The sequence below is a fragment of the Pan paniscus genome, chromosome 21 (assembly GCF_029289425.2).
Source record: "Pan paniscus chromosome 21, NHGRI_mPanPan1-v2.0_pri, whole genome shotgun sequence".
Classification (NCBI taxonomy): Eukaryota; Metazoa; Chordata; class Mammalia; order Primates; family Hominidae; genus Pan; species Pan paniscus.
In genome coordinates, this window is record NC_073270.2 from 26,482,281 (window position 1) to 26,495,215 (window position 12,935).

At 46.2% G+C, this 12,935-nt stretch overlaps 1 pseudogene; it reads left to right on the forward strand.

Moving 5' to 3' along the window:
* The first annotated feature begins 12,640 nt into the window (after positions 1–12,640).
* Positions 12,641–12,719, forward strand: LOC112438032 (U6atac minor spliceosomal RNA; annotated as a pseudogene).
* Positions 12,720–12,935: the final 216 nt, after the last annotated feature.

Below are 12,935 nucleotides of genomic sequence, written 5' to 3' on the forward strand. Positions count from 1 at the left end.
GCTCCATGAGAGCAGGCTCCTTGTTTCCCTGCTGTAGACTCAGAGCCTAGGACACCCTGCAACACTCAATACTGCTCAAATGTTTGACTGAATGGTACAACTGAACCAGGGCCTGCAAAGACATCACAACCATTACTTCTTGTTTGAGTCTGTTTGGGCTGCCAAGACAAAATACACAGACTGGGTGGCTTGAATAACAGAAATGTATTTCTCACAGTGCTGGAGGCTGGGATTTCAAGATCGAGGTGTGAGCACTCAAAATCAAGGTTTCTCTGACCCTCTCTCCTTGGCTTGCGGACGGCTGACTTCTCACCCTTTCCCCACTTGGTCCTTTCTCTGCTTTCTCTGTGCACGCCCATCCCTGGCATCCCTTCCTCTTCCTATAAGGACACCATTCCTATTGGATTGGGGCTCCACCCTTAGGACCTCGTTTATCCTTATTTACCTCCTTAAAGACCCCATGTCCAGACACAGTGACATTAGGGGTTGGGGCTTCAGCACACGAGTTTTGGAGGGACACAGTTCAGTCCACTGTACCTATCCTGACCCACAGGTCCCTCCCTCTCCCTTGCCTTGCAGACCCACTTACTCTTCTGTCTCCACAGACTCCCTTTCTCTGTGACCATGGCTTTACCTCACTTGCCCTTTCAAGAGTTCACGCAACAGAAGAGGAATGTGCTGAGCGCACAGACCAGGAGCCCCGCGGTATTGCCTGCAGACCCAATTGGCTTGGCCTGGTGCCCAGGCGTCCTCTGGGTCATCCCCTCGTGGGTCTGCCACAGCCCACACCACTTCTGTGCCCTCCCCCAGCCTGTGTGGCTCGCCTACAGGCTGGCCTGGACCCTGTGGACATTCGTGAATGGCACTCCCAAACCAGAGTCTGTGAGTCCCGAATTCCCGGAAGAACCTGCCTTGCACAGTTGGGCTCAGTTGGAGGCGGCTGCCCACTCACTGGAGAAGTTCAGTCTGAGAAGAGGCCAAGGATAGGTTCTCTAAGAAGGAGGCTGGGACTTTAGAGGAATTGACTGCAGGAGAGACAACAGGCACCCCTGGCCGGCATCACACAGGACATTCCAGGCCTCTCTGTGTCTCTCTTCATCTCTCTCTGCTTCTCTGTCTCTGACTCTGTCTGCCTCTCTGCCACTGTCTCTGTCTCATCTCTTCATGACACTCTGCCTCTGTCTGTCTCTCTGCCACTGTCTCTGTCTTTCCCTGTCTCTCTGTCTCTGCCTCTGTCTCCCTGTCTGTCTCTGCCTCTGTCTCTCTGCTGCTCTGTCTCTCTCTCACCCAGGCAGGTTTTAATTCAATAAAGAAAGCATCTGTCCTTCACATAGTTCTTATTCAGTAACCACTACACACACACACCCCTAACACAACACTGCTACACATACCACTGTCATACACATAATGTACACAAACACAACTATATAACTCACATTCACCACAACCTCACTACTACACCCACTAAGCACACACACACAACCCTTCTAGACACATCCAGTGTGACATGCACACCCCCTACACACAATCCCACTCTACAGACACCCCACTCAGCACACATACCCACCACTCACACACTCCCCACTTCTTACAAATACATGTTACTAAAAACATACTACTATACACCCCTACACACATACAACCCACTACTACATACTCCACCACTCACACATAATTCCACTAAATGCCTGCCACTACATACACCACTCTCTACTCACGGCACTTGTTAATCACACACACCCCACTAATAAGCACTCACTGTACACACTTCACACATATACTGCATCACTCAACACACAGACTACTCACACACACACAGTCCCACACAACCATAGTCCCACAGATGTTCATACAACTCTACTACACACAGCTGTGCTATACAAACACAGCATGATACACATACACCCACTCAATGCTACTAAACATGCCACCACATACACACCCCCCACTACCCACATACACACATGCACACACCTGCACTCCCCACACACACACCTGCACTCTAAACCTGCCACTCACTCACACTCCACACACAGGGCCTCCCGATGTACATATATATGTGCCACTTCTACATATGTGCACACAACCATGTCACACACACACCTCTCCACCCTTCTAAATACACGCACACAACCATCTCACACACCTCTCCACATCTACATACACACACAACCATCTCACACACGCACCTCTCCACGCACCTACATACATGCACACAGCCATCTCACACACACCTCTCCACACACCTATATGCACACAATCTCTCCATCTCACACACACCTCTCCACACACCTACATACATGCACACAACCATCTCACACATACACCTCTCCACACACCTACATACACACACACAACCATCTCACACATGCTTCTCCACACACCTATACACATGATCATCTCACACACACCTCTCCACACACACAACCATCTCACACACACCTCTCCACGCACCTACATACATGCACACAGCCATCTCACACACACCTCTCCACACACCTACATACACACACACAACCATCTCACACAAACCTCTCCACGCACCTACATACACGCACACAACCATCTCACACACACACCTCTCCACACACCTACATACACACACAACCATCTCACACCTCTCCACACACCTACATACATGCACACAACTATCTCACACACACCTCTCCACACACCCTCCTTTGCTTTCACTATTCACACACCTCCACACTGCACATCCTGTTCCACACAGACCCACAGACACATGCACACAGGCTTCCCCACCTTCCTAAAATGCAGAGGACAGTGCTCTCTGACTCCAGGCCTATGTCCACAGCCCACTTTTGACAGTCCATCCTACCTGTCCAAATTTCACTTCTCACCCCCCTACTCAGATCCCTCTCTGTGGAGATCGTAAACTCCTGGTTGCTTGGTACTCAGCTCCTGGCACTCAAGAGGAGCCCTCTACGCTTGTGTTGAACTGAATGAATTCTCTCCCTTCTTTGCCCCAATCAAATGTTTCATTTCCTTCAATCCTCAGCTTAGATTCATATCCCCAGTCAAGCCACTGCACAGTAGCTCCCTTATGAGACTTTGTTTCAGGAGGTGTTCATCTATATTGTACCATATTCCTTCTTGTTTATGTACCAGGGTATCAAAATTGGAACTTTTTCCCCTCCAAAACAAAGGGTTGATTCAGGAATGGCAAGGAATTGCCATTCAGGCACACATGCTCAGGCGGATCACAGGCCACACGTGCTCTGGCGGATCACAGGACACACGTGCTCTGGCGGATCACAGGACACACGTGCTCTGGCGGATCACAGGACACACGTGCTCTGGCGGATCTCACAGGACACACGTGCTCTGGCGGATCTCACAGGACACACGTGCTCTGGAGGATCTCACAGGACACACGTGCTCTGGCGGATCTCACAGGACACACGTGCTCTGGCGGATCTCACAGGACACACGTGCTCTGGCGGATCACAGGACACATGTGCTCTGGTGGATCACAGGACACACGTGCTCTGGCGGATCACAGGACACACGTGCTCTGGCAGATCTCACAGGCACAGCCTCAGAATGGAAACTTTGACCTAAGCCAGTAGACATCAGGCACCAGTTAGTGTGACACTTGCTGGAGGAGTTTTGAAATCAATCAGTCAACAACTCATTTCCTGACTTTTGAAGTCCCTTACCTATTTCAAGAATATTGCAGTGGAGAAACTGCAGATGGAAGAGGAAGGGAATTACAGGATTTCTTTGGAGAGAGAACTACTGCAGCCTGCGGCTGCTGTTCTCTCAGGGGGTGAGAGAGGAACTCCTTCCTTCACCGAAACCCAGAGAATGGGACGACCCAGTGGTGAAATCCAGAGACAGGTTGGCATGCCTTTTCTGCAGAAAGCATGAAAGTTCAAGGGGCCTATGGCAGGGATGGTAGGGGGCGTGAAGGATGTGGGTGGGATGTAACTCCATTCTCACTGATAAGGGGCAAGGACATGGGAGAGAGGCTGACCTGGGGTCCCTTCCAGAAGACAAAGGGGAGTCCAGTGGTGAGAACCAGTGGTGGAGGGGCCTGCCTGAGACCTAGGGCCAGAAGACAGCCCACTGGAGAAGCACAAGCTAAGCTGCAGCTGGAGGGGGTTTACCAGAGGTCTTTAAAGAGCCCCTGAAGCCAAGCCTAATAGCTCATGCATGTACTTCCAGCTCCTTGGGAGGCTAGTACAGGAGGATCACTTGAGGCCAGGAGCTCAAGACCAGCTTGGGCAACATAGTGAGACCCCATCTCCAAAAAAAAAAAAAAAAAAAAAAAGGAAATCAAGGTGTCAGCCGGGCAAAGAAAAAAACAGAAAACAAGAGGCCCTGAAAGTGCCCAATGGGAGGCAGGTTGGGGCTGGAGGCTATGGAGCCAACTCAAGACAAAACCAGGCTTTGGTGAGGAAGTCCCAAGCGAGAACTTACTTCCCTGCCCAGCGTCCCACCTCACCCCCAACTTGCAAAGAGGAGATGAGCGTGGAAGAAAGACGCCAACCATCCCACACCCCCACAGGGTGGCTGTGTCAGGCAGGCCTTGAGGGGGCAGGCAGGTGCAATTAGTTCTCCTTGGAGCAAAGCCCGAAGTGTGGCCGCCTCCACTGGGCTGAACCCTCCATGGGTCTGCACCAGGATGGTGTTTGTGACATCAAGTCATCACAGGACAATTTCCTAGGACTGAGCAGAAAAGGCTGGCGTCCACATCTCCCTTCAGTCCACTGCCAGGAGAAAACTTCCCACTCTGAGTAGATGTGAAAGGGATAGCAGGTGACCGAAAAGTTCACTTCCACTAAATTCCGTGGTTTATTTATTTATTTAGAGACAGAGTCTTGCTCTGTCGCCCAGGCTGGAGTGCAGTGGCAAGTTCTCAGCTCACTACAACCTCCGCCTCCCAGGTTCAAATGATTCTCCTGCCCCAGCCTCTCGCGTAGCTAGGATTATAGGCATGTGCCACCACACCTATAATTTTGTATTTTTAGTAGAGATGAGGTTTCACCATGTTGGCCAAGCTTGTCTTGAATTCCTGATGCCAGGTGATGCGCCTGCCAAAGTGCCTCCCAAAGTGCTGGGATTACAGGAGTGAGCCACTGCGCCTCATGGCATCCTTGTTCAGCACACTGGTTACACTCGTGTATCTAGTACATTGTTCTCTAGTTTTTATATCTGGTGTTCCAAATGTGACCCTCAAAATTTAAATACCTGCCACAATATCTAATGCTGCCTGGGGAGTTCCCATGGGCAGGGGCAAGCATAGCATTTGGCAGACCAGGAGGGAGCAGGGCCGGCAGGGCCGGCAGCGCTGATCCACCATGGCAGGAACATGTGCCAGTTGTTTCAGCAGTCTGGGCTTCGCTTTCCTCATTGCAGTGAAGGTTTTAGAAAACTGTTAAAAACACTGTGGACACTAACATTTTTAGTCAAAAAAACTCAGCCAGGTGCAGTGGCTCACGCCTGTAATCCCAGCACTTTGGGAAGCCGAGGCGGGCAGATCACTTGAGGTCAGGAGTTCGAGACCAGCCTGGCAAACATGGTGAAACCCCATCTCTGCTAAAAATACAAAATTAGCTGGGCGTGGTGGCAGGCACCTATAATACCAGCTACTCTACTCAGGAGGCTGAGGCAGGAGAATCGCTGGAACCCAGGAGGTGGAGGTTGCAATGAGCAGAGATCACACCATTGCACTCCAGCCTGGGTGACAGAGCGACACTCTGTCTCAAAAAAATGAACAAACAAAAAACCTACCCACACAAAAAAACCCGTGGACGGATGCTGACCTCAGTATGTACTGAGCATCTGAGCTGTGTTCATCCTTCCCAGAGGGAGGGGCTTGCCCAGGAATTCCCAGAAACGAAACAGCTGTTTCTGGAGAAGCAGTGTCAATATCTTATTTTAGTGGCATCTGTTGGACACTCAGTAAAGCACTGTCTGTGTTGTTTTCAAAGTTTATTTTATTATTTATTACATTTTTTAAAAATTATACTTTAAGTTTTAGGGTACATGTGCACATTGTGCAGGTTAGTTACATATGTATACATGTGCCATGCTGGTGCGCTGCACCCACTAACGTGTCATCTAGCATTAGGTATATCTCCCAATGCTATCCCTCCCCCCTCCCCCACCCCACCACAGTCCCCAGAGTGTGATATTCCCCTTCCTGTGTCCATGTGATCTCATTGTTCAATTCCCACCTATGAGTGAGAATATGTGGTGTTTGGTTTTTTGTTCTTGCGATAGTTTACTGAGAATGATGGTTTCCAATTTCATCCATGTCCCTACAAAGGACATGAACTCATCATTTTTTATGGCTGCATAGTATTCCATGGTGTATATGTGCCACATTTTCTTAATCCAGTCTATCATTGTTGGACATTTGGGTTGGTTCCAAGTCTTTGCTATTGTGAATAATGCCACAATAAACATACGTGTGCATGTGTCTTTATAGCAGCATGATTTATAGTCCTTTGGGTATATACCCAGTAATGGGATGGCTGGGTCAAATGGTATTTCCAGTTCTAGATCCCTGAGGAATCGCCACACTGACTTCCACAATGGTTGAACTAGTTTACAGTCCCACCAACAGTGTAAAAGTGTTCCTATTTCTCCACATCCTCTCCAGCACCTGTTGTTTCCTGACTTTGTAATGATTGCCATTCTAACTGGTGTGAGATGATATCTTATAGTGGTTTTGACTTGCATTTCTTTGATGGCCAGTGATGATGAGCATTTTTTCATGTGTTTTTTGGCTGCATAAATGTCTTCTTTTGAGAAGTGTCTGTTCATGTCCTTCGCCCACTTTTTGATGGGGTTGTTTGTTTTTTTCTTGTAAATTTGTTTGAGTTCATTGTAGATTCTGGATATTAGCCCTTTGTCAGATGAGTAGGTTGCGAAAATTTTCTCCCATGTTGTAGGTTGCCTGTTCACTCTGATGGTAGTTTCTTTTGCTATGCTATTTATTACATTTTTAAGCACAGATTTCAGGCTTGGGAGACGTACAAAAAAATGACACAGACATCCCTAATTATTAAGAACTTGGCCAGTATAAAAAGGTGGTAGACACCAAGGAATAAACTAGGGTTGTATTTCATAGAGGTGTCTATGGATGGACTTGTGGGGGGTTAAGGGGAATTTGGTGGACCCCTGAAATAATATGTAAATGTTTGGTTATGTGAATAGATTAATTTTGGGCGGAAGAAGGTCCATAACTTTTCCTAGATTTCTCGATTTAGCAGCGACTCAAATAAAAATCACTGGTATAAAATGAAGTAATGAGGGCTGGGCACGGTGGCTCACGCCTGTAATCCCAGCACTTTGGGAGGCTGAGGTGGGCGGATCATGACGTCAAGAGATTAAGACCATCCTGGCCAACATGATGAAAGCCCATCTCTACTAAAAATACAAAAATTAGCTGGGCGTGGTGGTGCGCACCTGTAGTCCCAGTTACTCAGGAGGCTGAGGCAGGAGAATCGCTTGAACCCAGGAGGCAGAGGTTGTAGTGAGCCAATTGTACTCCAGCCTGGCGACAGAGTGAAACTCTGTCTCAAAAAAAAAAAAAAAAAAAAAAAGAAAAAAAGGAAGTAATGAGGCCAGGTTCAGTGGCTCACACTCTCACCTGTAATCCCAGAACTTTGGGAGGCTGAGGCAGGAGGATCATTTGAAGCCAGGAGTTTGAGATTAGCCTGGGCAACATTCCAAAGCCCTGTCTCTACAAAAAATACACAAATCAGCCAGAAGCAGTGGTGCACACCTGCAGTGCCAGCTTCTTGGGAGGTTGAGGTGGGAGGACACTTGAGCCAGGGAGGTCTAGGCTGCCTGGACCCATGTTCACAGCACTGCACTCCACCCTGGGTGATAGGGTGAGATTCTGTCTCAAAAAAAAAAAAAAAAAGTAACTGAACTGTAGAGCTAGAGCTAGTGGTTGAGTACATCAAATGTAGCAGCTGTTCTTCTAGACAAGAACATGAGCTCAGTGGTTTATTTCATTATCATAAATATCAGTGGAAACATAAATAATAAAGGATATCTCAGGATGTACCAGAATGCCTCCTACTTGTTCACTTTGAGGGAACATTTCCCTTCTTATCTTTACCTCACCTCTTGTCTCTCTTGGTACTATTCCCTGCCCAATTACGTAACCAAAGCAGTACCTACCTCATTCACAAGTGTAATAGTTTATTTGAGTAGCTCTTGCTAAAAGATATTAGAAAGCATGACGCAAACTGAGGCTTCAAAGTATTTATATGCTAGGGGTTGCCCAACTGGAATGCTCCTTATTGGAGCCCAGCCACCATGTTGAGAGGAAACCTAAGCTAGTCCCATGGAGAGGCTCTTGGACCACATGGAGAGCGGTCCGGTTGTTACAGCCATCCCGTGTAATCATCCACGTTGACCCATGTCAACAGCCGGAATGAACTGCCAGCCATGTGAGTGAGGCCATTTTGGATAGTTCAGACAAGCCAGTACTCCAGGTGATGCCACAATAAGTGATTTTGTTGTTTTAATACACTAACTTTTGGGGTGTGTGTATTCTTTTTCAGCAATAGATTACTGAAACAATAAGTAATTGATTTTTTCTTTCTTTTTTTTTTTTAAAGAGATGGGGGTCTCGCTATGTTGACCAGGCTGGTCTCAAACTCCTGTCCTCAAGTGATCCTCCCATCACAGCCTTCCAAAGTACTGGGATTACAGGCATGAGCCATCATGCCTGGCCCAATAAGTAATTGATTTTCTACTGCTGTCTTCTAGTCCCTCTTCTACTGACTACAGCTACTTTTGCCATTTTTTCCGTTGTGTGATAGATGCTTTCAGCACTGTATTCAGTAAATAGCCTGTAGCATCCTTTTTAAGAAAAAGCCCTTCCAAGTAAAGGCATATTTCAAACTGTATTAAGAATATTTTCTGGCTGGGCATGGTGGCTCATGCCTGTAATCCCAGCACTTTTGGGAGACCAAGGTGGGCAGATCCCTTGAGCTCAGGAGTTTGAGACCAGCCTGGTCAACATGGCAAAACCTCGTCTCTACAAAAAATACAAAAATTAGCTGGGCGTAATGGCGCTCACCTATAGTCCCAGCTACTCGGAAAGCTGCGGTGGAAGGATTGCTTGAGCCTGGGAGGCGAGGCTGCAGTGAGCCATGTTCGTACCACTGCACCCCAGGGTGACAAAGTGAGACCTTGTCTCAAAAAAAAAAAAAAAAAAAAAGGAACAGAACGTGAATATTTTCCATCATAATGACAGTCACTGCTGGAGTTTGTAAATGTACTCAAGAAAGATTTTCTTCATTAAATACATATGTCAAATAAATGGAGATTTGTGACCATTCCGTCAACTGTCATTTCTGTATCAGCTCAACAGTGTGGTACAGGTTATTAGCTGGTGCTTGGAAACAGGCACATTACAGGAAGTGAACTAGCATCATCACTGCAGTCCTCAACACAGAATTCCCATTCTGCTTTATCATGGTGCAAAGGACAAATCCGCATGTGAAAGGAAGGAAAAGTAAAATTTTAACAAAAACGAGTTGATGAGTTGCCGCTTGTTGTTAAAATTTGTTTAATTTTAATTAATTTTTATAGAAATAGCCAATAACTGCTTCATTCAACAGATATTCACTGAGTGCCTACCACGGGCCAGGAATATTCTTAAGTGCAAGATATAGCCATATCCTGAAAAAAAAGTGACATTGCTGTTACTGAGATGTGGAAGACAGCAGGAAGAGCAGATTTTTGAGAGAAATCCAGGAGTTTGGTTGGAAAGCAGTTATTTTGGTAATGTCTATTAGACATCTACGCAGAGATGCCAAGTGGGCTGAGGACACATATCCGAGAGTCCAAATTGGCTGATTTGCTTAACCTCTAAGCTTCAATAAAATGGTCAATATAATTCCTTTAAGCATTAAAAAATGTAATTTTAAACAGGAACTATTTTGAGTATTATTTCTTTAATTGTCTGGTGGTTAAAACCATTTTATCTTTTGTGACTTTTTAAAAAATTTTACTTTTTTTTACTTTTTGGGTTTAAGCGATCCTCCCGTCTCAAAGTGCTGAGATTACAGGTGTGAGCCATCATGCCTGGCTATCTTCCATGACTTTTAAAATCTGAGTATTGGCCAGGCACAGTGGCTCACACCTGTAATCCCAGCATTTTGGGAGGCCAAGGCGGATGGATTACTTGAGGTCAGGAATTCAAGACCAGCCTGGCCAAAATGGGGAACCCCATCTTTACTAAAAATAGAAAACTTAGCCAGGCGTGGTGGCAGGCACCTGTAATCCCAGCTACTTTGGAGGCTGAGGCAGAAGACTTGCTTGAACCAGGGAGGCAGAGGTTGCAGTGAGCAAAGATTGCACCACTGTACTCCCACTTGGGCGACAGAGTGTGACTCTGTCTGAAAAAAAAAAAAATCGAGTATTGGAAATCTTTTTTAAGACAGAGTCTTCCTCTGTCACCCAGGCAGACAATAACAAAAACACAGTGTACAGTTGTGGAAACACAGCTCACTGCAGCCTTGACCTCCTGGGCTCAAGCAATCTTCCTGCCTCAGGCTCCTGTGTAGCTGGGACCACAGGCACACGTCACCATGTCTGGCTAATTTTTTTTTATTTTGTGTAGACACAGTATCTCTCCTTGTTGCCTAGGCTGGTCTTGAACTCCTGGGCTCAAGCAATACTCCCACCTTGGCCTCCCAAAGTGCTGAGATTACAGGCATGAGCCACCACACCCAGCCTGAAGATCTTATCTGAAGGTCAGGCTGATCACAATGACATCTTCTAAGAAATCTAGTGGAAATAACTGTATTATCATATATGTCATATATGAATGAAGACTGGTTTTAAAAATTTATGGTTTTATCTGGCTAAATTTTAGTCCTATTGCTAGGAGTAAGTTAATTTTTTAAAAGTATAAATCTAAGAAAAAAAGAAACAAAGTATAAATCTAATGCATCCCAGTAAGGATTTTAATTTTAAAGAAATCTAAGAGAGTGTAACTGTTTTAGAAGTGATTTGGGAATAGAGTTGCTGATGTTGGCCAAAGACCCAGTCAGACTGTGCAAGCATGTCAATAAACATCTATGTCCAAGCAATGGCGAAAGTTCACAAACACAGGACAACAAGTAGACTCCCATCATGATAAGAGTTATGTCAAAGAGTGTCACATACAAGGACACAGAGAAAAAGGAAACTAGTAATTCAAAACAATAAATTAAAAGAAGAAAAAAGCTGCAGGCATGCTGTAAATCTCCACCTCAAATGAGCATTTCTGACCTGCGAGTAGTGACTATCGGGCATGGGGTCAGTTTCATGGGTCTTGACCAACATTGAACACAAAGTGGAAAAAGAACTTCCACATCAAGATGGTGGATGGAAATACACATCTGATAGCTTGTACCCCAAACTCAGCTAAAACTGCAGTAAAGGAATTCAAACATACAAGCACACACACACAAACCCACAAGGACCAGGAAGACAGGCGTCAACCACAACACAAGTTTGGAAGCTGCAAAGCATATGGACAAGTGGCAAAGGATCTAGTAGACTAAAGAAAGCGAGTCCTGACCAGCAGAGGGGAAGGCTGAGAAATAATGAGGTACGCAGCAGACTCCTCCAAAGACGCGGGCACTGGCATCCCCAGATGCTGAGGTCCTGGAGGAGAGGAAAGGAGCAGCTGAATTAAGGAGGCTGGGGTAAAAAAGTGCTCAAGGTACAAACAAACCCCTAGATCCCTGTCCCCACTCCAACTTGTTCTCTCTCAGCAGACACTGGGATGCTTCTCTGTGGAGGGTAAGACAGAGGGGTCTCTAGCCTGGGGAATACCAAGCATAGCCGGACTCAGGTGCAACAAGAAACAGAGAGCAGGTGACTATATGCACACACACCCTTCCCACTCAGCTCCTAATGCTGACATCAGACCTCTACTCTCCAGTCTGAAGATTCATCTCTAAGAGAGCAGACCAACAAAGAGAAAAGACTTTAACACACTGACCTCAGGGATCCCTCAACTAACAGCCCATCCAGATACCCCACAGTAAAAGAACCTCTGATTTGAGAAGGTCCATGCACTTGTGTGGAACTTCCAATCAGCATTTCCATCTCTCTTCTCTGTATCATAAATAACCAAGGGTTAATGGGCACTTGAGGAAAGCCTCCAGTATGAACAAATAGACCCAAATAAACAGATTAGGGAAACTTAGAATGGTATATGCTGTGGATTCTTTTAAAACTTAATTTTTCTTTTCAGAGATGATACTCCACTCAAAAACAAAACAAAAAACAAGCAACAAAAAAAATCCCAGAATGTTATTTAGAAATTTTTTTTAAAAAGCTCTTGGGGCCAGGTGCAGTGGCTCAGGCCTGTAATCCCAGCACTTTGGGAGGCCAAGGTGGGCGGATCACGCGGTCAAGAGATCGAGATCATCCTGGCCAACATGGTGAAACCCTGTCTCTACTAAAAATACAAAAATTAGCTGGGCGTGGCCACGGTGCACACCTGTAGTCCCAGCTACTCGGGAGGCTGAGGCAGGAGAATCACTTGAACCCGGGAGGTGGAAGTTGCAGTGAGCCGAGATCATGCCACTTGCACTCCAGCCTGGCAACAGAGCAAGACTCCATCTCAACAACAACAACAACAAGCTTTTGGGAGGCCCTTGGGCCTCACAACACACATATTGTTAAGGCCTTGCCACCTATTTCATGGCATCTAATTATTATATATTTTTATATATATATATTTTTTAAGTAAAATTAAAGCCTTTTTTTTTTTTAGACCGAGTCTCACTCTGTTGCCCAGGCTGGAGTGCAGTGGTGTGATCTCGGCTCACTGCAACCTCTGGCTCCTGTGTTCAAGTGATTCTCCTGCCTCAGCCTCCCAAGTAGCTGGGACTTAAGGTGTGTGCCACCATGCCCAGCTAATTTTTGTTTTAGTAGATGTG